We start from the raw sequence: 24,875 nt of genomic DNA, 5'->3' as shown, positions 1-24,875 counted from the left end.
CTTGTATTTTCACTCATTTCGAAATCCATTGAGGTAGGACTGGGATTGGGAGGATATCGAGAGAATCGAACCCTACTCTGCAAAGGCTACCGGAAACAACTATAAGAAGTGCAGAGGCTACATGAAATAGCTATAGGAAGTGCAGGAGGCTACAAGAAGCTACAGGAAGCACATAAATTGCTACAGGGAGCCTCCAAGGGTGCAAAAACATTGCCTAGGGTCGATTTGGTCTTCAATTGTCATTACACCAAGCCTGACAATGAAAAGTAAGTGGCCCTCTCATTCTTTTGTCCATGATTTGCATGCTGGAGAACCTTGTACTCTCTTAGTAATTACAGTCATCTTGTGGATTAAAAGAAGTCTTTTGCTATAAAATACAAGGGATACACATAATTGTCATCAATTAGAGGTTCCACCCCTCTGTTCCCTTTGAGTTCATATTGGGGCTACCATAGAAAAACCCTCCTACACCTAATTAAAAACAGAGAAGAAGATGGGAGGGGGGTTCAATAGAAGAGAACCTATAGATACTAAGAGAATTCACCTTCATCCCCCTGTAGTAGACATTTTCAGGAGGCATCAATGGTTAGGTTTCTTTGAGTTGCTAAAAGGATATGATGATGATATCACTTATGAGTTTTCCATGGCCCTAAACCCTCAAGGGAGAACCAGTGTTACCACTGTGGTGAGAGGATTATCCATTACCATTACTCCTAGGTTGATTAGTAGGGTGACAACACTTCCCCTAGGGGCCTAGTGGAGGAAAGAGGACAAATCTAGCAGTGCCCTTGCTAAAAATAATTTCTTCACTGATGATGAATAACCAATTGAAGATAAAAATGGAGTCATAAGGGAGAGCCTCCCCTATCCGTGGGATGAGGTGGCTTACCACATCCTTAAGTTCATCTCTTATGAAGGAAGACTAAGTGTAGTCCATGGATACCAGTTCAAACTGCTCCATGAACTGAGATTTCGATCAAGATTTCCCATGGCATGGACATGAGCTAGAAGGTGAAAGAGGGCAAACCACAACACTTAGGACACCATGGCCTCATCAAATTAATAATGGAGGATGCTTTGAATAACTTAAGAATTTTTGTCCTCTAGTTCACATTCAGAGACATGGACAGAGAAGGCTTCCTTGACACTCAAGTCCTTGCACTTGGAGGAGAAGAGGAAGAAGAAAAGGAAAGAGAAGAGGAAAAGCCAAAAGCAGCAGAGGAAGAAGAGACAGAGGCAGAAGCAGAAAACAGAGGAAGAAACACAAAAAAAAGGAAGAGTGATACCACATAAATTTGCAATCCCTTTCTTCTTTGAACTTGAGGCAGAAAGAGGAAGGACACATGGATGCAAATTTCCAAGTCCAAGAAAATGGAAGATGTGGGCCTTATGGAGGAAAAACTCTTACAAATGGGAAAAGAATTGAGCGAGTTGAGGGATAGAGAGTACACAATGAGAACACGGTTGCAAGCAGAAAACACATGGTTGAGGAAGAAGCTGCAAGAAAAGGAGACCCAATTGGCCATAATGGCAAGCCTCTCTATGGAGGCACTTCAATGAAGACTGCCACCCAAATCCTATGCACTTTTCCTCAAAGACCAATGGTTGCAGTTCCAGATTAATACATTAGCACAACATGGGACCATGCCATTCCAGGACTATAAGCAATTCATTAAGTTGTGTGATAAGAGTAGCCTTGAAGACAAAGCCAAATTAGCTTAATTATACCTACACAACCTCACCTTAACTAGCATGAATGTTTGGAATCCCAATGCCAAGTTGGGAGACTTGCAGCTAATGGCTCTTACATCTTGGATGAGTCATGAGGAGGCCAGGGCTAAGGAGGTGAAGAGAGTATTGATAAAAGAAGAAAGAGAACCCCTCTACATCAGGGCAGAGCAGATAAGTTCCATGGTTGTAATCAATAATCAAAGCATCAATTTCCAATGATGTTAAGCTGGCACCCAGATACCTTGCCACACAAGAACAAACCATCTCCCATTTTGAGGACACTCTAAGGTTGTTGGGGGCAGAGAGCCAATAAGCATGTCAAAGAAGATGGAATACCATGCCACACAATCTTTAGATCTGAGAGTATCACTCCCCTGAGAGATTGAGAAATGCATTGGATAGAACACCTTTGTACAATAAAGCAATGCAAAGATTGAAGATCAATTAGATTGGACTTAAACTCAGTCCACCTTTGTTGTTGGGTTTATAGGAGGGAAGGAAGGAAGAAGAGGAAAGGAAGCAATGGGAAGAAATAGAGAAGAATGCAGGCTTCTATCCTCAGGAAGAGACACCATCTACAGAAGCTTGGGATGTCAGAGAGGCCACCAAAGCCATGAAGGACATGGACATAGATGAGAGGATGAGCAACAATTTCAGTCGGGGGGTGACGATGAGGCTCATCAATAGGTATATTATATGGGTCACAATGCCATCCTCCAACTTATTAAATTATCTTTTTCTCACAATTATCTACAAATTTTGTTATATTATGCTTAGTGTGAAGAGTAAAGATGTGTTACTATGTCATGTGGCCTAATGTGTGTTAAATGTAGGAATTGAAGCACTTTTGAGATGATTTGAGTGCAAGATCTTGAAGTAGACAAGCAAGAGATATTCTAAGAGGTGGCCCACCTCTTTAATTCCTCAAATCAGTGGAAAATCCCCCACTCTATCTCATCAATTCAATGTATTGGCAGCCAAGCAGGTCGAGTTTATTGGCAGCCGATCCAGTGCAAGTCAAGGAGGAGTTGGATTCACCTATTCTCAAGTTAGGGAGGCAATAAGTTGTTGGTAGATCCATTTTTGTATAAATAAACCAGCTAAGAGACTCATTAGGGTTTGAAATTTTATTATAGCCAACAGACCATTAAGCTGAAGCACATTTCACTGTTATTGTTATGATGTATTTTGAGATGATTTGAGTGCAAGATCTTGAAGTAGACAAGCAAGAGATATTCTAAGAGGTGGCCCACCTCTTTAATTCCTCAAATCAGTGGAAAATCCCCCACTCTATCTCATCAATTCAATGTATTGGCAGCCAAGCAGGTCGAGTTTATTGGCAGCCGATCCAGTGCAAGTCAAGGAGGAGTTGGATTCACCTATTCTCAAGTTAGGGAGGCAAATATCCCTATTTTATAGGAAGTTGTTGGTAGATCCATTTTTGTATAAATAAACCAGCTAAGAGACTCATTAGGGTTTGAAATTTTATTATAGCCAACAGACCATTAAGCTGAAGCACATTTCACTGTTATTGTTAGGGTTTGAAATTTTATTATAGCCAACAGACCATTAAGCTGAAGCACATTTCACTGTTATTGTTATGATGTATTTTCCACTTTTTGAATGATAATGAAAAGCTCTGTTTTGATCCAGCACTGAGTTGACTCAGAAGGCTGAAGCTCTTGGGTTAGGGCCCAAACCTAACAGCAAAAGTTCCTCTCTTCTATCTATATTCTTAAGCTAGAATGTTGATTAGTTGTTGCAGTTTATTTGTGTCTTTTAGCTTAAAAGATTGATTAAGTTTTTGGTCTATTCATGTTTCCATTAGCTTAGAGGATAAATTGGTTGTTGCGGTGCAATAGAGTAGAATAGATCAAAAAGCTTGTGACAATGACCCCTATCTCATCTCCCTCATGGGTTCATGATTAGAAGACCCCGCTCTCACAGCCCAAAAACAAAGTTTGATTCCCTGTCAATTGTATCAATCAAGTTGTAGCATTAGTTAGATAGTTGTTTATGATTTCTTGGAAAGAGTTACACTTGTTATTTTGCTTCTCCTGATTGTTGTAACTTAGAAGATATTTCAGTTCATCAATCAAATTCTTACCAATAGTTAGATTAGTTTTTCCAAATTCAATACATCTTTTCCATATTGACATAAAACAATGTGCAAATGAAAAGTAATAAGTGTAGATGTTATGCTAGGATTATTGATCTGCATGCAAGGATCATTTTCAACAGCTCCATTTAGGTCCTCTCCCCCTTCCGTTGATGCATGCCAACCCATGTTCCAAATCTCTATTTCCAGGACATCATGAGTAAGCAATCCTAGCCAAACCCGGCCTTCTTAAAGTATTAGGCTTGGCCAAGGGTGAAGATCGCCTATCCACAATGTCCCCAGCTACCATACACCCTTCCAACATTTCATATCACCACTCTTACTCTCCAAAACCTCTCATCCAACTTCCTGTAGCATTTCAAGATATCGTATAACAGTGCAGGACATCCTGTAGCAACATCATGTAGCTCACCTGAGGCAGCATGTTTTAACCTTGTTTTAACCTGCAATGATAGCTTAGCCTAGTTTAGGAGTAGTTCCACCCCTTAGCTTGAACTCCATGACTAGAAGTGCCACCTAGATCAGTGCTTTCACTCATTTTCCTTCCTGCGAGATCAGATAACATTAGTTTTTTGATTTCTGAATTTAACGATTAGAACTTTATTTACTTCACAAGTGTGAATTAGATAGTCAATGCATGCATTCTTGAATTATGAAATGGTAGAATAATCTTCTATTTTCAAGCAACCTTAATCGCTAGATGATTAAGTGCAAGTTAGCATAGTTTTATTTCTTTTAAGTAAGCATAAGATTGGTGTAATTTCATAGCATTTACAATTTGACACCTTTCATCTTTAGAGTGTAAAAGCATTTACTTTCTCTGCACTAGGACTAGACTTCACATTTTTCTTTCAGTAATTAGACTCATTTCATTTCAGTAGAGGAATGGTGTGGAACCCTAATGATCAAGTGACATAGTTGAAGGTGGCATGAGTAGAATAATGCCTCTGTTGTGTATACAACACCGTCACCTCTAAGTTTGTACAAAACCCCGAATTAATAAAGTAAAGTTGGTAGCTTTGAAAGTTGCAGCATTCTTGCTGCAATATTGAGGCTCATCACCATCCCTTTCGATCATGGATCTTGTCCCTAGCCATTGATTTCATAAACCCTCTCAATTCTTCCATGAAAATGGTTTTCCCCAATTCATCGCTTTCTTTTCTCTTTATCATTTTAGGGAACAAGTTAATGAATTGCATTTGATTCACAAGATTATCCCCTGTGCTCTCTCTAAAATGGCGACTAGAAAACTTGGTTGCTTCCCTATGTATATCTTTTAGGGACGTGAATAAATTCCCCTCTTCATCTTTTATCTCCATAGTGTTTTCATTTTTCCTTTTAGAGGCAAGTTGATGGAAGAACAGAGTATTTTTGTCTCCCACCGCTACCCATATGGCCCGAATTTTTAGTCTCCACCCCTCTTGTATCTTCAAGATCTATCCCTATCTCTCTTCAAAAGACAGAAACTACAATTTTTATGACTTTGAGAAATAGGTCAGATCTAGCCAAGTCATTCAAAACACAGATCATGTTGTCTAAAGATATCACTTCCCTGTTTAGGGATTTTTTTTCATTCTCCTTTCCCAGTGCCTAACCGCATACTTAATGTTTTCAATTTATGACTCATGGCCTCCATGCAAGACGACATTGTAGTTGTGATTGGCTTATTCTAGGAGGCTCTAACTAGGGAGTCAAAATCTGGGTCTTTTAACCACAAGTGGTTAAACTTGAAAGGGTGTGTCTTGTTCTCATTAATCTCAAACCATTCAAGGAAAATCAGCTCATGGTCGGAGATAGAGGAATGATAGATCCATTATTGTAACTTATCCAATCTACCAAACAAATCTGAGTTGACAAAAAATTGGTGCAATCTCTTTGAGATCCCCTCAACTCCAACCCAACCATTCCACCACATAGGTCTTATTGGGCAAGGGATAATGTCTCGCAAATTGTTTTGTGCAAAAAATCCTTGAAAAACCTTCCATCTTATCCCCTTTTCCTTTTGAACGCCAAACTTCCTTGAGCAGCATAGTCATGTTTAGTTCCCCTGCCACAATCAAAGAGTTGAGTTCCAGCTCCGCGCAGTTTTCAATCCATTCCCAAAAAGATTTCCTTTCTAAATAGGTGGCATATATATTGATTACATGGAGGCAAGTATAAGATCCTCTCATAAATCCTGAAAGGATCATCCCAACGCAATAATTGTATGCACAAAGGTGTAGAATTTTGGGGTCCCAAAACGTTGCCAAACCACCCAAATATCCTATAGCATTGGATGCATAGACATACCATTCAAGGCACATTTTCAATAAGTAATTTGAAGCCTTCTCTTTATTAACCATGATTTCTCGAGAAATCAAAAAAAAAAAAAACAAACAAACAAACAAAACAAAACAAAAAAAAAACAAAAACTCGAAAATAAAAAAAAAAAAATAATAATAATAAATAAATAAAACAACAACAACAACCAAACTCGGATTCTTTAAAATAATTATGCTACGCCAGGGCTCTTCTTTTAGGAGCAAAACTCAGGCCTTGAACATTGAAAGACATCAAGATCATGAGGGAATGACATCACCAAGCATTTCCAAGGACTCGTGAGACAACAACATCAAAAACCTCCATCGTAGGGAATGGAAGGTTGTATTTTAGAGAATAGATAGAAGAATCTCCCTCAACATCATGAAAAGATTATTGAAGCTCTGAGGAGACCAAAGAAACATTAGAAACCTTATTGTATTTTGGACCCCTCTTCTTCCTTACAGTGACATTCTTTCTAGAATTTGGACTAACAATAACCCCCTCCTCCACACAGAAATACTTTTTAATATTCATTAGCCCAAGGCCAATCAAATAATTGTTTAATGGAAAGGCCATTTCAGTGTCCTCAGAATCTAGAGAGGACCGGATCGTCGAATAAGATCCAAATATGATCGAAGGGGAAATAGGATTACCAGAGAAGAGGGAGGGTTTGTCCTCCCTTCCCCTGACTGGGACAATTGAGGGGGGCTCAAAAGATGCAAGATCTGAAACAAACATGACAACGTTGGGCAGAGGGTCAATAGAGCTTATAGAAGGGGCCCCCTTATAGGGTGTAAAATCACAAATTACACCTAAAATTAGAATCATTTAATTAGGGTGAAAATTGAGACTATAAACAATGGCAACACAAGACATGGTTGTTGGTTTGCTCCAAGTTCTTCCACCTTATGGTCTAGAGAGGAAGTGTGTTGGGCAAGCATTATCGCGCACCTTTTGACTATGAAAAGCATGGACTGCACTAAAACCACTAAAGCTAGTTTAGAGAGCTCTTTGTTAATAAGTCTTCATTAGAAAGTGCACAATACATTTTGACCTTTATTGATTTCTATAGGTTTACTTGACTATTTTTCTTTAAAAATAAGAATTGTCTTTAAAAAATTTAAGTAATTTAGGGCATTGGTTGAAAAATAATGTCATCAACCCATTAAATGTCTGAGATTTGTAATGGAAAAAATGTGTAATCGACCATTTGAAGAATACCTTGTTCAATCAAGTATCCTTTGGTAGAGGTCAATCCCCCATACCCTGCAACAAAATGGATGGGGAAATATGAAAATTGAACCTTAGTCCAAATGGCTCAATCTTTCTTACAAGCCAAAGATTTATCAACAAAATTTTGGCTGAAGCTATCCTAGAATTGACCAAAATTGTTAGTATTGAGACTCTAGTTGAAGAATGGTGTGGCAAGAAGCCCTCAATTAATCACCTTAGAGTTTTCAAATCTATTGCTTAGAAACATATTTATGATGATTATAGAAAGAAATTGGATGTTAAGAGTCATGCTTGCTTCATGATGGACCACTTTGAAGAGTTAAAGACCTATCCATTGTTTGATCCTATCAAGCAACAAATCATTATCAAAGGAAGTGTGATATTTTATGAGAAGTCTGCTCACATTAAATTGTTGAATTATCTTAAACAATTGTACAACGATCCCCTTAATGTTGTTAAAGACAATGGATCAACTATCTCTCTTTTTAGTGTTTTGACTACTCCATTGAGTGTGTTGATTGAACAATGATCATTTTCAGTTGAAATTATAGCCTCCCCTAATCAACTTTCTAAAACAAATGTCAAATCATACTCTCCTTGTTTATCTCAGTGAGTTCTTAAAACAATCGAAATTGTTGGACCTAATGTCGATGTTTCCTTGGGCCAACAAACTCACAGTAAGAAGCAACATGTCACATCAATAGCTGATGTTCATGAACCCTATGATCACTCCTAAGTTAACGCATAAGGGTAACCTAAATGGAAACAAACTATGCAAGTTGAAATTGATTCTCTTTTGGAAAAGCCCACTTGGCACTTACTTCCTTGACCACAAGGGAAGAATGTCGTCTAATGTGTATACAAGACCAAATACACTTATGAATGTGGTGTTGAGCATTCTAAAACTTGTTTGGTCACAAAATAACTTTCACAATAAAAAAGCATCAACTACACTGAAACCTTTCCCCTACCACAAAACTAAATTTTGTTCCAGTAGTCATACCCCTTGTTGCTCATTTTGAATGGAAAATTTATCAAATGGACATTATAAGTGCCTTCCCTCATGGTGACTTATCTAATGAAATATACATATACATGTAACAACCTCTTAATTTTGTTTCATAGTCAAATCTTATCTGTTAATCAAAAATGACATTATATAGTTCGAAGCAAGCCCCTCCAGATTTGTATGTTAAGATTGATCAATTTTCCCAATATTGGGTTCAAGTGTCATGAACTTGATCACAATCTTGTGTTATATTGTAATGATGATACTTCGATTGTTGTATACATTGACTTGATTATTAGTGATAATAGTATTTAACAAGATTGTTGTTGTATATGTTGACTTAATTATTATTGTTGTTGTATATGTTGACTTGATTATTATTGTTGTTGTCTATATTGACTTGTTTATTATTGATAATAATAATGAACAAGATTGTTGTTGCATATGTTGACTTAATTATTATTGATAATAATATTGAACAAGTTCTTTGATTGAAGAATAGACTTGCTCACACCATTAAGATGATCAACCTTGATCTTCCGCATTTTTTCGATCTTCAAATTCTGCCACTATCTAATGGTTCTCTCTTAATCAAAATATGCATTGTACTTGTTGAAACACCTTTTCAGTTAAGTCGACTAAAAAATGTCAAATCCCAAAAGTCAATGTTGCCCTTTATTGATAGCTAGTTGGTAGCCCTAAATAATTTATTTAACTCAATGAACTTGGTATTTCTTTTGTTGTTAATTTGGTGGTTTATGCAAGATCCTCAAAAAGACAAGTTACTTCTAAAAAAACCAAAAAAATGTTCATTCAACTAAGAAAAATCTCATTTTCGTATCATATACAATTGATGTTCAATTTCATTAGTCAACTTCACAAGCTTTAACTAGGCAAGCAACGATGCTGACAAAATCCACTTACACCGACATGTTTCAGCTATTCATGTAAGAAACAATGTAGTTTCTCTCTCAATTGCAGTAGTTAAATATCATGAGGTTGTTATTGCACAATCAATTTGGATTTGCCAACCCCTTGGGAAAGCTTGTTACCATTTAGGCCTCAACTTCTACTTGTTTTGATAATCAAAATGCAATTTAGACTATTAACAATCCTATTCCACATAGTAAGATAGAGCATGTCAAACTTCACACTTGTTACCTTATACAATCGATTCAAGAGAAGGTTGACACCATTTTATATTACAATACATATGTGCATATTGTTGATATAATTACTAAAATAATAGTAATAGTCAAAGCTAAGTTTATTAAGCTATGTGGTATGTTTGGGCATCAAAACGCTTCAATTATGAAAAGGTGTCTTAGAAATGTAGTTTCACCCCTTGAACCTCCCAAACATTGTGTTGATGGGGCCATGTTGGAATAGAAGATATCACTAATTCATCACACCTCTATAACTTTTAGAGATAGTAACTCGAAGTATCAACCAATGAGGATCAACTAACACGAGTCAATTGATGGATCCACTGCAATCAAATGGTTAAACAACAAAGTAGTCAATTATATGATGAACTAATTGATTGACAACAAATGACCAAACGAATATACTTGATAGGAAACTAGAGGACGAAAAATGAATCAACTGGAACAACCAATCAACAAAACAAAGTGAATTTCACATAAATGCTTGGAAATGCCAACACTCTTTTATGGATTGAATCTTCCACAATCAAAGAGAGATAGATTAGAATATTACAAAGAAAAAAACTTATGGTTGAATATATATATATTGGTCATGTATGATGTCTTATTTTATTATCATGCATTTTGATGTTTTGATCACAACACATTGGAACTTATAGTGTCTTTAGACATCACCCGTCATTTTGGAAAGTGACTACTCTTGTTCATTTTATAATTTGTTGTCTATTCTCAGTTCAAGTTCATTTCCACAACAATTTTAGTTGATGATCCCAAATGATAAGGTCTAGTGGTTAAAGAAACATGTTCATATGTGCCCGTAATAATGTATGGAAAAGTCAAATGACACCCCAATTGAAGATCTTAATGATGTCCTGAGTGCATGTATCCCAAAAAGGTGGTTGAGATAATCTTTCAAGTATTGTCTTGCAATCACATTCATTATGGCTCTTGCTCCATTAAAGAGTATTGAAGGGCCACATTCACGTATTTTACAACACAATGACTTATTAAGCACTAGAAGGGTATTGATGGTTTCATTTGGTTGTAATCCAAGGTGGTTACAATTTTCATACTTTCTAGAGTGCTCACCCATCGAGTATGAGTAGGTAGGCCTAAATGGATTTCAAAATTATAATATTCCCTAGTATACTATCACACATGAGACACCTTCATGATAACCATTCGAACCCCATTGTCTAATAGCATCTCATGTGACATGTAAAAAAATTGGCAAAGCTTTATTTGGTTTATTTTAGAATCATATTGTTTTGGTCTCAAGGAGGCCATCCCAAGCTTATTTTCAAGTTTCAAACCCTTATATAGTGATGAACAATCTCTATTAGATCAATTCACTCTTTCTACATTGTAACCAGAATTTTGGGATTCAATTCCATACATTTGTACTTGTCTTTTGCTTTTAATTAAAAAAAGATGTATTTTTTTCCTCTTGAAAAAAATATACCCTTCTATATCAACAATCCCTATATTGTTCAAATTTCATTGTAGACTAACATTGTAAAATTTCAAGATTAACCCATTACAAAGGCCATCCCACTTATTTTAAGGTTCCAAAACCCTTCCACATAAAGAATCCCAAATTTCAAGTTTCAAACCCTTCTATAGTGATGAACAATCTCTATTAGATCAATTCACTCTTTCTACATTGTAACCAGAATTTTGGGATTCAAGATCCATGCATTTGTACTTGTCTTTTGTTTTTAATAAAAAAATGGTGTATTTTTTTCCTAAATACCCTTCTATATCAACAATCCCTATATAGTTCAAATTTCATTGTAGACTAACATTGTAAAATTTTCAAGATTAACCCATTACAAAGGCCATCCCACTTATTTTAAAGTTCCAAAACCCTTGCACATAAAGAATCCCAAATTTCAAGGTTGACCCCTTTTGTTGGTCACTTGGAAAGCTCCTCTTGAACCAATAATGGATTCCTATGGGTATCAACCTACAGTGTAGATGTCCATAAATACACATGGTTGGGTAAAGAATTGCCCCTCCACCAAGGTAGAGCCAATGGTTAACCCTACTAGACTTCCATTGAGTTGAGTATTAACATTGATGGTTACCCCTACTATGCCTCCATTAATCATTCCCTCCACCAAGGTAGAGCCAATGGTTAACCCTAGACTTCCATTGAGTTGAGTATTAACATTAATGGTTACCCCTACTAGGCCTCCATTAATCATTCCCTCCACCAAGGTAGACCCAATGGTTAACCCTACTAGACTTCCATTGAGTTGAGCATTAAAATCCATGGTTACCACTACTAGGCCTCCATTAATCATCAACATTATTAAAATGTATCAAAAATAAAAATAAAAAATTACATCTTTTTTCTATTTTCTTTTTATGCACATCTTATTAGAAGTTTATTTTCATAGAATTTTGGCTATTATTATAGTGTAGAAGTTTATTTTCAAAGAATTTTGGCTATTATTATAGTGTTGGGGTATTATTTTGTAAATTGGAACTTTTTATAACATGTTTAAATATATGCCATTACATTTTTTATGTATTATTTTTTCTTAAAAAAACAAAATATGTATCTTGCTATTCATTGAGAATTAGAGATACATTATAAAAAAAACAAAACATTGTCACTAATCATACAGTAAACATCTACAAATTACGTAAACAATCTACTAAGCTTGGTCTACGATGACCAATTGTAAAAAATTTAAAAAGCCGCTACAAAAAAAAATATTCTATATAGGTTTGAGAAGACTTGTTTTGCCATTATCATTTGTGCAATCTATGCATATCAAGACTTTATGTCAATGCTAGAACTTGTAAATCTAACTTCTTTCTCAACTAATCTATTATGCATTTGGAATCTCCTCCAACTAAAACCTTTAAAAAATCAACTTCACAATGAAAATTATGGCCCATGATGCAATGAGTCCCGCTTTGGTATTGGTCCCTTGCAAAATCACCAAACAATGATTAGAAGAAATTTTAATAAGAAACTCACCATCACATTTACTTCTTTGACATCCAAAAAAGAGCTACAAGAAGGTCAATGTTCATTAAAAGGCAAATAGCCACCCTTAACTACTTAGTCATGTCTCTAAAAAGATATCTGTAGTTACAATGATTAGAAGAAATTTTAATAAGAAACTCACCATCACATTTACTTTTTTGACATCCAAAAAAGAGCTACAAGAAGGTCAATGTTCATTAAAAGGCAAATAGCCACCATTAACTACTTAGTCATGTCTCTAAAAAGATATCTGTAGAAAGCAACCACTTTAGTTGTGGTTTGTAATAGTATGGGGAATTGCCTATTTCACATGTTCCAAATGCCTCATGCAACAAAAATTGGAAAGGTTTGAGACCTCTTTTTCCTATGGACCAAAATTGCAAACATTCCTCACAATAATTAAAGCTACTATAGATTATAATTCTAATGGTTAATTTTTAATCACATTTTGGCATAACTCTTTAGCCACCTTACGGTTAATGGCATAACTCTTTAGCCACCTTACGGTTAATGAAGAGGTGATATATACTCTTCTCCCCAAAAAAAAAAAAAAGCACAAACATCTATTTGGCCCACTAAAGCCCCTTTTCAAGGACTAACCACAAAAAAGGCTTACTCTTCTAAAAAAAAAAAAGCACAAACATCTATTTGGCCCACTAAAGCCCCTTTTCAAGGACTAACCACGAAAAAGGCTTAAGCTTGAGAGTTTTGTGATACGTATATAGAGAAAATGTATATGCAAAACTAGCCTCCGATTTTCATGATTCATTGTTCCAAACCCAAACTCTTCTTTTTCCACCATAGGAAAAAGGTTTTTAACAAACTTACCCCATTCAAACTTTCAATTCCTACAAGTGGACATGTTTAGTTTCAATTCTGTTTAGTTTCAATTCTTACAAGTGGACATGTTTAGTTGTTAAACGAGTATATTATTGTACACATGCTCATTTGCAATTGTAAGCATGGCTATCTTCTTCACTTATATTCACTTAGATTCAATTCTTACTTCTTATATTCACTTAGATTCAATTCTTACAAGTGTTACAAGTGGACATGTTTAGTTGTTGCAATTGTAAGCATAGTTATCATCCTTAGATTCAATTCTTACAAGTGGACATGTTTAGCTGTTAAACGAGTATATTATTGTACAAACTCTCATTTGCAATTGTAAGCATAGTTACCCTCTTCACTTAGATTCCATTCTTACAAGTGGAAATGTTTAGTTGTTAAATGAGTATATATTATTGTTTAAATAAATATATCATTGTATAAATGCTCAGCTATTTAAATAAGTACAATCATTTTTCAAAACAAGCTTGTTTAAAATATCATTTATCTTGCTTGCCATCCCAAGAATGGATGGGGCATGAGATAAGTTTCCAAATGCTTGAAATCATATTGTTGGTTTTTGGTTGAGCTTGGTTAAAGTTCCTTTATCTTAGAATCAAAGAACGAATGTTCAGTTTTTTATGGTGAAGGTGGAAAAAGAGAACAAATTTCACTTAGCGACTTTGAAGTCCCTTTCCAGGCCTAAAATCAAGGCAAAAAAAAAGCATGGGGACTAAAAAAATTTCTTTGGTTTGGGACATTGAAGGATCTCTAAGGGGCTTCTTTGGGTAATGGGCTATGTAATGAGGTGATCAAAGATAAGTACATTAAAAGATCATCCTTGATGGGTGATAAAAGATGAGTATGTAATGAGGTGATCAAAGATAAGTACATTAAAAGATCGTCAAGATCATCCTTGATGGGTGATAAAAGATAAGTACATTAAAAAGACATCTTTGGTGGGCGATAAAGGATAAGTACTTTAAAAATTCATCCTTGGTGGGTGATAAAGGATAAATACTTTAGAAAGTCATCCTTGGTGGATTGGATTTGAAGCTTTGTTTCCCAATCAACAATACTTGCTCTTTGACTTGGAGGGTATTGATGACATCCTTTAATTGGCTTTTCAAATGGCTTGTTTCCAAATCAACACGTACATGCTTTTTGACTTGAGGGGTATTGATGTCAAGCTTTGTTTCCAAATCAACAATATATGCTCTTTGACTTGGAGGGTATTGATGACATCCTTTAATTGGCTTTTCAAATGGCTTGTTTCCAAATCAACACATACATGCTTTTTGACTTGGGGGTATTGATGTCATCCTTTAATTGGCTTTTCAAATTGTATGGAAGGTTGGAAATGGGTGTCAAGTTAGGTTAGAGAAGGATTTTTTTGGGATCTTATCTTTCTACTTGCTCTCATCCTTTTGTAGCTTTCCTTAATGTGAAAGGCCTATATCTTCTAGCTCAAGCAAATAACAGCTTCACATTCAATTGCTCTTGGGAATAGTGGCTTAGCTTAAGGGATTTGGGATTGCAAGCGGCATTTGCTTTTGAATGGGGTAAGTTTGTTAAAAACCTTTTTCCTATGGTGGAAAAAGAAGAGTTTGGGTTTGGAACAATGAATCATGAAAATCGGAGGCTAGTTTTGCATATACATTTTCTCTATATACGTATCACAAAACTCTCAAGATTAAGCCTTTTTCGGAGGCTAGTTTTGCATATACATTTTCTCTATATACGTATCACAAAACTCTCAAGCTTAAGCCTTTTTCGTGGTTAGTCCTTGAAAAGGGGCTTCAATGGGCCAAATACATGTTTGTGATTTTTTTTAAGAATGAGGATGATAACTATGATTACAATGAGCATTTGTACAATAACAGCTAAACATGTCCACTAGTAAGAATTGAAACTGGACATGTCCACTTGTAAGAATTGAATCAAAACTAAACATGTCCACTTGTAAGAATTGAATCAAAACTAAAATTGCAAGTGAGCATTTGAACAATAATATACTCGTTTAACAGCTGAGCTGTCCACTTGTAAAAATTGAATGTAAGTCAAAAGGATAACTATGCTTACAATGGCTAGAGCTACACAGATTTTTATGTCCCAAATATATTTATATATATGATCAATTATACTTCTTGTGAAAACCCCTCCCATACACTTCCCCTCCATTTTAAAGAGGGTACCCAAGATCTCTGAGATTCTGAAGAAGCTCAGGGCTTCGCTATACTCATTTAAAAGCTCCAGAAATTGAACATTACTAAAAAAAGAATAACACAAAAATATCTGTAAAAAAATTAGGATGACAATGGACCCTATATTGACTTTAAGATCAATGTTGAAACAAGGCCTCAATGGAAGGCTTTCAAAGCCAAACTTTTTAGAAGTAAAATAGACCGGGTTTCTCTGAGAACGAGTAATGATACATCTAGGTTCTCTTGAACGTGAGATCAATGGCCAAAATGCAGTTACCTTACAAGCTGCGGATAACAAGGCAACCACCAGGGCCAAACTTTATATATAGCCATGAAGATGAATTAATGACACTTGCACTAAAATAACAAGCTTGTGCCCCCATATTTTGACAGCTATTTCATCACAGCTTGATGACGGGTCAAGGAATTTAAAATACAAAACCACAAAACCCTTCAAGGATAAAAAAAAAATATAGCGAGAAACAATCAGCAATTATTTCAAAATTCCGATTACAATCACAGACGGTCAAATGTGGACAACTCAGCCCCTTTAATGTCAGTTCCTGCGAGATCACGATCGCGTTCAGAGAGAAGATTATGCGGTCATCATTGTCGTCCACCAACTAAACCTAGCTTTTTATCCCAAAATATTAAAATATAACTTGTGTAAAGAAAACATATAATCACCAGTACTTCCACACTACCAAATGAACCGAGTCATTCAGGAGCACATTTTACCTGCTGACAAATAAATGCACAAACACGATCGAAAATCAGCTTACACCAAAAACATAACAGAACGAAACAGCAGACTTAACATTGACAACACACAAACAACGTCCATGCCATATATATGTGGTTGAGGACCACCAGTCAAATTTACCTCAAACTGCAACCCCCAACTGGATTGCCTAGCTTACAAAACTATGCCAGTGGGACGTGATTCAGTAGAAGTAAAAAACCTAGCGCTCGAGACACAGAAGCATCCCTTCCATGCTCAAAATAAAATCTTGAAACATTGACATATCCCTTCCATGATCAAAATAGAATCCCAAGACACTGACACGTCCCTTCCATGCTCAAAATAGAATCTCAAGACACAAAAACGTCCCTACCATGCTCAAGAAAGAATCTCAAGACACTGACACATCCAATGAGTTTCACACCTTGGATTCTATGTTCTACATAATCGCAAGCACTACTTCGATTTGAATAGCTAGACTACACACACTTGACAATAATTTGAGACAGTTAATATCATGCAAATTATGAGACAAAATACACCTACCCAATATACATAAATAGGAGGGCCACATCCCTATAGGTCTTGCAGAAGATAAATAACATTATCAAATTTCTTCCAAATTTTCTTCAAATTGACCATGCTCAAGAAAGAATCTCAAGACACTGACACATCCAATGAGTTTCACACCTTGGATTCTATGTTCTACATAATCGCAAGCACTAACATACTGATGGAGTTCAACTTGAGCTTTAAATTGCTACACTGAATAACAATTTATATAACTCACCTAAATAGTCTCAAAGTTATACTGGATGATATGAAGACACATTCAAAGATATCAACTTCGATTTGAATAGCTAGAATACACACACTTGACAATAATTTGAGACAGTTAATATCATGCAAATTATGAGACAAAATACACCTACCCAATATACATAAATAGGAGGGCCACATCCCTATAGGTCTTGCAGAAGATAAATAACATTATCAAATTTCTTCCAAATTTTCTTCAAATTGACCACAAAACTACAATATATGTGGTCAAACTAGAGATTCGAAAACAAAACTACTCGTAAAATATATATACATAGGTAGAATAGATTGAGGAAAAAAAAATATGCCTCCAACGAACAGATGGAGAAGTGATTGAAGAATTTACAAGTCAAATTGTCCACAGTCGCGTACAATACACTCCCAATCATTTAATGCAAGACACCAATCATTAATGACTAGACCCAACCCTAAACCATGGAATCTATTAAGGAATAAGCTACACCTATCAAAAATAGACCCCCATTCCAGTGATAAATTTGACAGCTCCTCATTCCCGTCATAAATTTGAGTTATATCCAGCGGAAATCAGGCACGGCCAGAGTTATGGTATAACCTTATAACACAGTACTAACTCACTCTAAACCAAACCAATGAAAGAGCAATCGTTAAGCCTACTCTTGCAATCTTGGATGATATGCAATTTACTAGGGCAAAAGCTAAACATATAACAAACAGACCATCATGAAGCGAGGCAGCAATCACTAGGTCTACTTTCTAATGCAATCTTGAATTATATGTAATTTACTAGGAAAAGCTAAACATTTAGCAAACCATCATATATGCAAGACAGCAATCATTAGGCCCACTCCTGCAATCTCAAGTGATATGCAATTTACTAGGAAAAAAGTTAAAAACCAAAGCAAACAGACCATCATCACAAATATGTGACATTAGTGCAACAGAAATTTCAGAGGTAGTTAAGGTTTCACCTTGGTCCAACATGTATGTATCGTAAATTAGGCTTTCATGTGTGGAGGAAGCCAGTAGTGGTTTTTACCCTATGCTACATCAACCCAGGAGCTCAAAAATCGATGATCATTTTCTCAATCAATTGGACAGACTTCTCAGGTCCCCAAATTACAGCAGCCGGAGGAAAGTTTCTTATTCGTACGTCTACTAGCAGTAACATCCAGCAAAGTGGCTAAACATATAGCAAGCAGACAATCATGTGGCTAAAAACATATAACAGGCAGAAAATCATGTCAGAAGCGTTAGCTGAATAGGAAAAAAATTCAGACACATTCGGACAATCTTGTCAAAATGCAAGCTGAATACAATAAAATGTAAACTGAACACAACAAAATTTTCAGTGTCTCAAATTAAAGTCCCACCATGAGACAAGATCTATGTATGATGGAAAACCTTCAGTGTTATTACTCCATCTTTACCAAACCCAAAGCTCATTAATCTATCATTTCCAATCAATTTGAACACCGACCAATACAGAAAAAACTACAGACCACAGAACTATGGCACCAAGACAATAGACACAACTTATGGCAGAGAACAGAGTACCAAGAAAAAAGCCCACGGCTCAAATTGAAATGACTCAAAGCAGGACAACTAACAAAAAAGGCATTTAAAGTCCAAACAGCCCAGAATGACCACCACGATGGAGCAGAAACTACCTCTTTAAGTCACCAAATTACAGCAGGTGCAGGGAAGTCTATGCACACGTATTAGCTCCAACTAGTAGTGACATCGTAAAATGGCTAAACATTTAGCAAACAGCACATCATGTCAGAGATGTAAGCTGAAAATAAGGCAATTTCCAAACATGATCTGAACATCATGTCAGGAGATGCAAGCTGAATATAACGCAAACTTCCACCACGATCCAAGATCTAATATGCATGGTGGAAGCCCCAATGGTTTTACAAAGTTCCACCATGATCCAAGATCTAATGTATGACAGAAGCCCCCCAATAGTTTTACTTTTACCCCAATTCTAAATCAACTCGGAAGCTCAAAACCAATCATCATTTCCAAGCAATTGGAACATTTACCACTTAGGTGCCAAAACTACAGAGGTGGGAAGATTTTCCACATTCATTATCTCCATTAACCAGTAACAACAACTAGTGCAATAAGCTAAACATATATCAAACAGACCATGTCAGATAAATTACAAGAAAATTTAAAACATAGTAAAAAATTTAGGCAAGGTAGGCTTTGATTAGTTCACATTGTTTCAGGCAACCCTACCATGTATTAATACTTCAACATATTTTCCATCTACCAGAGGTGTCAATTGTGCAAAGGCCATAACAAATGGTCTCACCTCCTTTGACATTATTAAATTTCAGTATAGAACATTCGCATTGCAGAGATAGAACCCGTAGTTATTGTAGACATTGTAAACATCATATATCTTAAACAGCCACAATTCAGAGAGACTGCAAGACATGATACCAAAACAAACAACATTAGTGCCGAAGTGTGGCAGACAGTCAACAGAGCGGATCCCTAACATCTTAGTCAGAACGAGCGGGTCTGATTTTAGGTTGGGACAACTCATACTGTAGGTATTGGGCTGGGTTCCAGGCCTGTCCCCTAGGCCACTTCATAGCGTGCGAACCGTACAGATAGGCAAGACAGACCACCTGGTCTCCCTAACCCTCCTTAAATGGGCTTTAGCGACGTTCCAGCCCCTCTTAATTCGGACCCTCCAGAGCATGCACCCCAAGGATAGCATCATTGTGAAAAGCTATTCCAAGGATTACCAAGGTGCAAAGCTAGTCCAACAATAACTTTTGAGCCTTCTGATGATTGTTTGCTAATTAAAAACTACTTTTAGTTGCTAATAAATGACACCATTAATCATACATGGCCATAAGGTACATTATATTTTCATATTTAGATACAGATAATCCCTAATATATGTTATTTTCTAGTGGTGAAATAACTGTAACTCGGGTCTCGGGATTTTTATTGGTGGCCTCAAATTTCAGCAGCCTGCAAAATTTCAATACAAACACGCCCACAAGCATTATTTAAACTTATAGGACAAACATTCAGATATAGAGGGGGCTTCTTGAACATGGGATGGCATGGCAAAAAGAATGCCATGATTCTGCTTGTTTACGGCAACTTGCGAGTATCGTATGTTTTGATGAAGCCCTTAAATTTTAAATACTTAACTGCAAAGTTTCAGCTTGTCGCTCAAATTGTAGATGGCAATGTCGATTGAATTGCTTAAGTTCTATAGTTCATGTGCATGCTCCCACCTATTGTCAGCACAGGACATCTACAAGCCCCCATATAATGGCAATCGAAGTACTCACAAATGAATTATTTAGCCCGAATATTCTTAACCCTACGTCCGCCATTGAAGAGAATAGTGACACCAAATTAAGTTTGCTACAGTAAGATTGACAGCAACTAAATGCGTCTTTATATGATTGCTTGGCCACATAAAATTCGTCTTTATATGATTGCTTGGCCACATAAAATTCAAACGAATGGAATTTTAAGCATATCAACATAGAATTGTAACAGAGATCTACTGCCATTCACTTACACAAATGAAAAAACCAATATTGAAATATGACGACAAAAAACCATACAAAATCACGAGTTGCAGGAAAACAGAATTTAGATTACAGTAAAAAATGATCCCCGTGCGGATAGCAGAATGAACATCTCATCAACTTGGATGTTCTTTGGTGAGATCATATTTGCAATAAAAATAAGATTTAAGGTCACCCCAGTTGTTCAGGAATTATATTGGCCAGTTGTTCAGAACTATCTACGCTTTTATTGCTCTTAACGATTCTGCATCTGCAATTGTATAGAAACGTAGCACTTCCGGAAACCCTGATGAGATTCAGAACTCATGCTTAAACTATTGTTTCTGAACATAACATTCAACAGACAATTTTTAAAACCCATCAAAATTCAACAGTAAAGAAAAAGTCTTCAGGCATTCAATTTCATAAATGAAAATGCACATATTGAAACGAATTTTCTACACTAAAAACCCCATATTGAAATGGTTTCAAAGAAAAGACGAATATAGGATTCTCCCTGCAAAATATAACAGATTACATTTACAATTAATCGATAATTACCGAAGAAAAATTTAAACAACACATACAAACACATAAAGAATAGAAGAAATAAACAAACAAAAAAATCCCCTGCAGACAATCATATATAAGATTCTGGTAGAACCAGATAAAAAACAAAACCCAAAAAATCATTTAAGAAACAAAACAAAAAGAGGCCAATTTGGGTAGAATGAACAACTCAGCCCCTTAGATGTTCTTTGGCGCGATGATATCCGCACTCAAAATGAGTTATGTAGTCATCCCAGTTTTCAGCCATTAAACGATGGTGGGGTTTATATCACCACATATCAACAAATCATATTTTTAGGCAAGCCAAGAAAACCAACAAATCAAACAAAAAAAAGGCAGGGAAACCACCGGTAGCAGCGAGTTATTTAACAAAACAAGAAAACATATTCGAATAAATTTTATCACTAAACCACAATGGCCATTGCGATCTATAAATCATTTAAACTTTGAGATACCTGACTGACATATATGTGGACAACTCAGTCCCTTAGATGTTCATTTTTGCGATCATGCTCGCATTCATGAATAAGATAATTGGTCATCAGCGTAGTCCATCGGTCAAAACCTGTACCCTACACCCCAAAATATTAAATTTGAAAACCAAGATAAACAAAATGTATCATAACCGCTAATACCACACCGCCAAATGAAACGATGCAGCATGCTAAGCCTGTCTCTTGGCAAATACGATCAATTTGGCTTTAAGGGGATGAGTCATGCAGACACTGAAATTCGCCTGCTGACTAAAGTAAATGCTGATAATGAAACTCTCACAATCAAGATATATGCACAAACACGTTCAATACCGTTTAATTTGTTCACGAAACCTTCCACAGAGAAAAGCAGCATGAAAAATATTTTATATTGGAAAGAGAAAACTGAATCCTGTTAACAAAATAGGCACATGGCATCCGTGCTAAACAAGTGAACGAAGAGATCTTCTCGAAGTCATGAAGAGCGACCCCTACTGAAACGCCTAACCTGGGCGGCCGGTTTCAACCACCATGAAGATTCTGTTTCCTCGCAGCAGAATAAATAGTAAACCCTTATCCACAAAACCCTAGAGCATACAATGTGGCCAGGTTAAGGGCAAAGCCCTAGCCTTCCATGTGACCAAGTACCGGCAAAACCCTAGCCTTTCATGTTACCAGGTACCGTCAAAACCCTAGAGCTCCATGTGAACGAATGAACAACACGTCGCACTTTGTTTTTAGGCGGGATTTTTTTCACGGTCTTTGTGCTGTTGTTGCGCCAGCAAACACTTTTACTTATTAATAAAATTAAAATTAAATTCAATATAGAATAAGAAAATGTAAAATTTAGGATTTATATTTATAATTATAGTCAATAATAAATCAGTTAAGTTTATTTCAATTTTGGATTCAGCAAACAATTTTGGCCCCTTTTTAAAGAATACTAAGTTTGAGTTTTGTAATTGTATCATATAGATTTTTGAGCTTGAATTTATTTACACATTATAAAATTATTATGAAACGAAAAATAAAAAATATTTAATAATAATAATTACATCTCAATGGGGGGTGGTGGAAAGGCATAATGAAGGGAATGGCAATATGACCCATTTCTTCTTCGCAAGTTGAACATGGGTACATGTGGCATGTGTAACATATGGAAGTCTCGCAATCAATGGAGGTAAACTAACATGCGGGAGAGTAGATGAGTTGTTGTTAGCAATTTTGAGGATGGGTGGTAGTGAAGATCGGAGAGAAAAAGAAATGTGTGTATTAAGTTGTCAACATGTGCAAACTTCTTGGTTCGTCTGCAAGAAAGGATTTTATTAGCATATTGTTGGAAGTGACAAATACCAGGTATGGGACCTGAGAGAGGCAGATGGCTAAGGGCTACATTGGGAAGATGATTGCAAAAAGCATGGGAGGTGCTTACATAGTGTAACTTCCGCACGCCCTGAACGCCCTCCCTAATACTCTACAAAACACAGGGTAGGAGGACAATTACTATGCTCACCCAAGGTCCAAGTTGTCATTATGGAAATGGGGTCTAAAAATTTCGACATCACCATTGTGTTCCATCTCGTCAAGATGATTTTGGTCGTCAAGATGACTTTGGTGATGTAAAACTTTACCTCAATCTAACCTTTGGATCAAGAGATGTACCCATTATAGTTTTGGCAAATTAAATAATGCCACATCATCATCTCAGCCACATGGTAACCATGTGGCTATACCCCCTGGCTAATCTCCCAGCACCACTTAGCATTTATTTGTTGGTTGTCGACCAATTCATGGGTTGAGGTTCCACGACCTCGCACTTTGCATTAACTTGCAATATATATATATATATATACTATGGCCACTTGATGGGTCATTATATGCCAGAGTATTTCCCATCTCCCGTGTTCTGTTACCCAACGCTTTCCTTTTGCATCTTAGCAATTGTTTCGGGGTTTACCCTCAGAGCTAACTTGTTTGGGGGCCCACAAATTTGCGCCAATGGCTAGGCCCATTGAGGTTTACTAAGGCACCAATTGGTGCTATCCCTCCTAAGCTTACATCAAAGTTACTCTCTTTGGGTTCACAGTGTCGATAGCAAGGAACACTAATCAAGGACTTGTCCATTTACGTTGAAGACTTATTAACTTTGTCTTTTAAGTATCTACGGTCCCTTGGCCCTTCCACGTCTTACAAAAATCAAATAGATCTCAACTTACATATTCACAAGTCTCCTTCAAATACTAGATATGCAACACGAGCATCTAAGCGCAACCATAAAAAGCACACGTTGCCATAAGGATTTCAAGGAGATCAACACTCCTCAAGAAACGGGATTTCCCCCTTTTTAAGACTGAATACAAGCATGAACCCTATGGATAGGAAAATGATGTATAGTATCCCAAACTTGTAAGCCTCCCCTATTTCAAGACAAGGAATTATAAGCATAGTTGCAATGATGGTTGTCAATTACCCTCTACTATAGGCTTGGTGACTCCTAAAGAGCCTCCAATGTTCACACTTCATACCACAGTGTTAACCAACGAGTATTACAACCACGCGATGGTTACATACACATATATAAACATCATCCTACATAAAGAGCAAAAACATAGCAACAAATATGGCTTCTAAATCTGTGAGGTTCATATCAAAGAATGCATAACAAAGATGCAATATTGTACAAAGTACAAGGGGCATAAATCCAAATGCCTAAAACAACACAAAATACCGACCTATTAGTCTAACTCTTGAGTGAAGTGGAGGTATAGACACAATCATTAGGATGTGCAATCAGTAAGGGTTCATAGAGGTCCCCTCATATCACATCACAAGTTAATAAGATTAAGGGAGGAAGAAATCATTAACATTATCACATTGCAACATAAACTCCGTCAATGCATGTTAAATATTGTTGTGATTAAATCAATATTCTTATAGTTTATTCCCATGCCTCTAAACATTGCATAGTATGTTAGTCAATTGTGTAATAATAGTAACACAATCATGTATTTTTCACAATAACGGCGTTTCAAACCATAAATGCATCACACATTCATTATCAGGAAACATACATAAGAAATAATTATGACCCTCCACCTAACCATAGATAGTTGCAACAATTCTCTCTTGCAACACCCTCAAGTCAAATT

At 36.3% G+C, this 24,875-nt stretch overlaps 1 long non-coding RNA gene across 2 annotated transcripts; it reads right to left on the bottom strand.

Moving 5' to 3' along the window:
• Positions 1-15,882: 15,882 nt before the first annotated feature.
• Positions 15,883-22,485, bottom strand: LOC149254646 (uncharacterized). 2 transcript variants are annotated; one of them, XR_016267171.1, is made up of 2 exons: positions 21,709-22,485; positions 15,883-16,333 (listed from the first exon to the last, which is right to left on the bottom strand). It is a non-coding gene; the product is annotated as an uncharacterized LOC149254646 (long non-coding RNA). The 2 variants fall into 2 exon arrangements; XR_016267170.1 differs by having other exon boundaries at positions 15,883-16,330.
• Between the last annotated feature and the right edge of the window lie 2,390 nt (positions 22,486-24,875).

Source organism: Pinus tabuliformis, chromosome 7 (genome assembly GCF_031772625.1).
Source record: "Pinus tabuliformis cultivar Carrire ecotype Pingquan chromosome 7, CPIR1, whole genome shotgun sequence".
Taxonomy (NCBI): domain Eukaryota; kingdom Viridiplantae; phylum Streptophyta; class Pinopsida; order Pinales; family Pinaceae; genus Pinus; species Pinus tabuliformis.
Note: the sequence above shows the minus strand (reverse complement) of the source record. Positions and strands in the feature narration are given on the sequence as shown.